This window comes from Maniola jurtina, chromosome 17, assembly GCF_905333055.1.
Source record: "Maniola jurtina chromosome 17, ilManJurt1.1, whole genome shotgun sequence".
Taxonomy (NCBI): Eukaryota; Metazoa; Arthropoda; class Insecta; order Lepidoptera; family Nymphalidae; genus Maniola; species Maniola jurtina.
In genome coordinates, this window is record NC_060045.1 from 4,482,598 (window position 1) to 4,488,597 (window position 6,000).

The window sequence follows — 6,000 nt, forward strand, 5'->3', positions numbered from 1 at the left end:
CATTAGTTCTGGAGATTATTTTCTACATACGAACTCATAAACTAATTTTACGTCTTTATAATATCAGTATTAGTAGATGGAAAGTCGAAGATCTTCAAACAGTCATTGCCTGCAGCACATTTGATGCAGTAGTACCTACACATAACTGGTAGACTTTATACCAAATTGAAAATCGGATTTTACCAAGTTTTCGAAAATTTTGTTTTGTTTTGGAAAAAAAATACTCCACGGAGAGAAATTTAGAACTCTGAGTGAAATAATATGCGCTTTAGAAATCGTAAGAAAAATAAAGATTTTAAGGACTGTATTGAAAATTAATCCGAATACACAACTTGTGCTTTCATAATATTATGATTTTAAGTTAAAGTTTATTAGACGTAAAGAAATATTGTTAAACTTTATATTAAAAATAGATATAACTGGGTAAATGAATAAAATCTGTTGGATACTGTACGGTGTACACGTACACTACACGTATACAGTGTAGATACTGTCAGTACACGGTACACGCCGACCTTTATGAGATCAAAATGGGTATCAAATATCTAAGAAGGATAATCAAAAATGAAATCCATTGGAAATCACATCCACAGCAACATGTTCAATGTATAAAACCGTAGTATGGTCGAAAGTTCGCGGAGGGCGGTGTGCAGGATTATAATGAGCGCGGCCCCACTAAGTATTTTCGACATGCGTCGCCGTCACCCGACAAACATTCGGGGGTTAACGAGAAGCTCGCAAATTGCAATTGCTACCAAAATTTACTGTCCATGTTACTTTACTGTCTATACTACGACTCGATGTTCAAAAAAAGGCCTAATGTTTTCAGAGTCTACGAGTATGTATGTATGTTAGCGTCTTTATTCCACCATAACTTCTAAATGTCTGAACAGATTTGGATGTATGGGGTATCGCTAGAATCTTTACATCATTCCTGAGTAAATACATCAACCAATAATAAATTACATTCTCTTTAAAGGAATCCATACGAATATTAAAATAAGATAAAAAGATTTCCTACTGTGTAACTTTATCAATTGCCTATTCAAAGTACCGAATTAAAAAACTTTATCTTTGTTACAGCAAATCGACGGAATCCGTGTTTCAGGCACGCGTCTATTTATTACTGATATCATTTAGACATTTTCTCCACGCTTCGAGGAATACCATACTGTTGACAAAACTGTGTAACTAATTTCCATTCTGGTGTCGCGTGGGTACCATAAAGGTCCCACAATGCGGCCAGCACTGCACGTCATTAGCCCTAAGGAATCTGTCATTGTATCTGCGATACTGGGAATGGTTGAACTGTTAAAGAATTCTATCCCTTTGTCACGTTATAAACTTGTGTATTGTCACATTGTTTTTAAGATTTTCTACTCTTTGTGCGATTGTTAGGAAGTTAAATGTAGTTAATTCTATTGTGACAGTTTTTGTTTCCTTTGTGGTGGATTTCACGCTGCTATAGATGGTATGGGATGTTGTAGTTGCGTAGAATTGGTTCGTTTATTAAAGACGGCAGGAACCTGTCAGATTTGATTGAGGTATTTCGGTGTCTACTGCTAATGGTTCATGGTTGTATTGGTGTCATCGTATTTCTGAGACTCTTTTTTTGTCCATCACCACGATTAATATGTTCTAAAAGCTTTTAAAAAGCAGTAAGTTTGGAGAAACCCCCCATAAGTGGACAGAGACATTAATTAAGTTACATGGAGCCACTGGATACAGGTTGAACAAGATAGCAGTGGTCGTAAGTTAGTCAATGACAACGAAGACGACAGAAAATTCAGTTGTTCCCAAAACTTAGCAACATTTTTTTGGTCATTAGGTACTTATTATCGGCGTTAGTCGGCGGCTGGAAATTTTCTTTAAACTGGAAAGAGTGTGATGACAGCATTGAAAACAGTCAGAGCCGGTTCCCACTTGTCGTCTGTCGGACCTGGATTTTAATCAAATGTTCCAGAATGTCGAATTTTTAAAATCTGTTACTAAGTTTTGGGCAACAACTGAATTTTCTGAAAAAAGAAAAAAAAGAAAACAATGTGATTACACTTTCTTATACACAGTACGAAATTTAACATCGGCCGGTATTTTTATTCCTCTTGCAAATACGAAATGAACAAACAATAGAGTAACACCAGTGGCCGAGGAGACAATGCTGTTTATGACAACAGGAGCTCACAATTATACATTGGCAAAAAATATTCCTGGAATATTAGATTTTAAGTTATTACTTTACTCCTAAGTTATATTTGAGATTCTTGTGTCACATATTATTCAAAAAAAATATATTTAAAAGCTTAGATCAGGGATTGCGGTCGGGGCGCAGCGGAGACCAATCCTTCATCTAAGTTGCAAGGTTTTATTTGTTGACACAGCTAGGGCTTCAAGATAAAATGTTATGTGATGCTAAGTAGCACTATGTAAGTAGTTCTATGATTTATTACATGTAAATTTTCCATCTTGCACTTTATCTTCAAGTGAATCTTGAAGTGATGAAGTGTTTAAATGGTAGGTATGTACCTAAAGATGATAAATATAAAGACAAAATATACCACCACAACTGTTTAGTCTTTTGACAATACAATCTACTTTCTACTTTATAAATACAACGTGATCTGTTTTGTTTCAAAGTTAACGGACACAATTACTGGGAGACAGTTCAATACCGCCTTTCTTCTTCATCTTATTGCTCAAAACTGTAAACAAATAAAACTATAGCTAACAGTACCATTGCTGGCACGTCACATCGCGACATCCCGTTACCCTTTTAGCATCATAAACTAACGGTCCAAACTCCAAATGGTCTATATTGAAGCAACCCTTTGGAACAGTTATGAATAATTACACAAGGCACCGTAATATTGGTAACAGTTATACAAAGATTGCTGTTAGCTGAAAGGGAAGAAAGTAACAATGGAACTTTCTCCGAAAGGGTGCGTGGTCCAGTTGTCCACTTCCTAGTTGATGATCGTGACGAATCTATTGTTGTGTCACCCTGTATCAATGTCAAAGCTTTTAGCTTGGATGAAATCGAGTACGGTACGAGTTTCGGAAATTAAAATTCGCAATCGAGTATAACGAAACTTACTAGTAATCAACTTACTGATACTAAAGTAGCTATCTATCATCAAAGCAAGTTCGGTAACATAACACCATACCAGACACCACACCAGACATGGCTGTCGTCAAATATGATGTAAGTAGGTCCTACTTATTTGACAAGTGTTTAGAAATGATATACGAAGTAGGGGTTAGCAGATATATTGCAGCTTATAGCATTTATATTAGTAATAACATTTATTACTTTATTATATTATATATATTATTATATTAGTAATGTAATTAAATATTAGGGACCAGTAATTAGGATACAGTAATAGCTTTACAGACATAGGTATATCTATAGATACCAATTGTTCGAGATATCTTCTTAATTACAAACAAAATAAATTAAACCTTTAAAGAACCAGAAACATAATATTATATTGAAAACTTGAGACGATGCCTGTTTAAAAATTTATTATTAAAAGTTTTTAAGCTTATTTTTAAGTTAGGTTTGTGTATATTTTGTTTTATTTTGATCGCATTTAAACCAGTGCTAATCCAATATTAGTAACGATTTGTTTGTTTAAATATTCTCCAGCATAATACGTCTATTGTTGTATGATATTGCATATAGGATAAATTTGGTGTTGAGTGGCGATTAGCCGAGATTAGGACTGTTTGCAAGTTATCGGTCTCACGGCATTGACTAAGACTCACGGCAAATATTGATGAGGACAAACAAATTTAATACCTGTTACTCCTAAGCGGGGTTAAGGTACGTGTAGATCTATAAGCAAAATGTTAGCTTTCGAAACGAGAGATCGATAGTTCGAATCCCGGTTGAGCTGAGACTCTGGTAAACGCTCGGTTTTTACATTTTGCTTCTTTGTGGTTATTTTACCCAATGTAGGTAACACCTGGAGCCCTTCTCAGTGACAAATAATATTATATAATCCATACTAGTACGTATTATACTAAAATGCGAAAGTATGTCTATCTGTCAGCTAGCTTTTCACAGCCCATCTGGTGAAATAGATTTTGACGAGATTTGCGGTACAGATATAGCTTGTATCCCGGAAATGGACGTAGGCTACTCTTGTCCCGGAAAATAAAACAGGTCCTACGGGATTAGTCGCGGGTATCTGTAGATGCAGAAAATTGAAGTTGCCGTGAAATTTTCCAAAAACCAAAATCCACACGGACGAAGTCGCGAGTATTGTCTAGTAACTAATATGCCTATGATTGTAAATGTAGACCGTGCGTATGTATGTACGCAGTACGTACGTAGGTATGTGTTATTTATTGACAAGTCAACTGTTCGATGGCGATTAGTAGAGATTATGGTGTTTGCAGCTTGTCGGCCTTGTGACATTACAGGCAAGGATCGAGGCAAATATTGACAGAGCCAGGTAGGACATACTAATGGGGATCCACACTGCAAATTTAAGCTAAGCAAAGGTGTAATATCTTACTAGGTAACTTTGATATCGATTAGCTAACACACCAGATGATACACCAGCTCTCATTGTAGGTATTTATTTATTCGACATATAAAATAAAAAACCTACAACAGTCTCCGACCTTCGTAGAGGGAAAAAAGAAGGAAAACATTACAAAAAAAGACATTTAAAAATGGTTAATATTATTAATTTTAAAAGTGGGGCACACACTCTACCTTAAAAAAAATAAGTCTGGTTTACAATTATAAAATAGGTGTGAACCTAAACAAATACTACAATTAAAACATGACCACGGCAAAAACAATTTTTGTGTTTGTTGTACACCTCCACAGCTTTAGGTAAATTATTGCAGTTAACTGCGGTAAGCCGCCCCTGGCACGCAATAAACCTAAGTTATTTAACAACGCGACATTCAGAATTACGTGAGCAAACATACTCGTAAATAAACATACCTACTCACCCATATAGGGTCACTTCGTTGTCTGTCTATCTGTCTGTCGTATCTGTCAAGACAAGGGAATCAAAACCTACAAGTATAATATAAGGTAGGTACTTCCTGTTGATCTAGAATCATGGTCAGGGAACAAGCACTTAGCACAGTTTTAATACATCGTAAAACTGTGCTTATAGCACAAGTAAAGATTGCTATAATATAAGAAACTTTTACTATGCCTACCTTAGTTCTTTCGGGACTTCATTTACGTCTGAGATTATAGGTACGTAGGTATGGATATTGTGATGTAGGTTTAGGTATGTTTGTGTGCTAAAGTAGCAATTGTGTGAGTGTAAGTAATTTTGTAGCTACAAGATACGCGTCTTAAACTTTCTGTGTATATCAAATTAATTAATTGGACCGCTTACAGTCATCAGAATGATATGCTACTGAAGGTATGCTATTTTAGGTGGGTAAGTATTGCCTGCTGTGCGAGCTGTATGAGCACGTACCATTACCGTGGTATGAGTGATCTATACTTTAGATAGAGTAGTCGCGTTGTCGCCTAGATCTAATCTTAAATTCGTCTGTAAGTAATGACTCCACAAAAGTTTGGATCGCTAGTGTGAAGTAGCTTTTAGGTACCTATAATACTCAAACATGCTGCAGTTTCTACGAAAATGTTCATATTCTATCCATGTTATTATTTTGCTAGTACTTTTTAGGGCCGTTTAAAACAATGCCTAACGGTACAATTTTAGTGCAAATTTTTTGAAAGCAATATAAAAATTTCTTTATTTGCTTAGGTAAAAGTAGGACGGCCTCTCAAAGCTTTGCTCTCAATTGGTAAAAAGTAGAGCCCCAAAGTAAAGCGTTTTTTTTACAAGCAATAAACAGCTTTCGCTGCAGGCCCGTTATAGGTATGTAAATATTGTGCAACTGAAGGCGAAGAAATTCGTAAAAATAGGACAACGGGACCGAACATTAAAAGGAATAATTACCGAAACGATTACAACAAAATAGTTCCTTCACCATAATTTGCATAAAACATTTAAATAA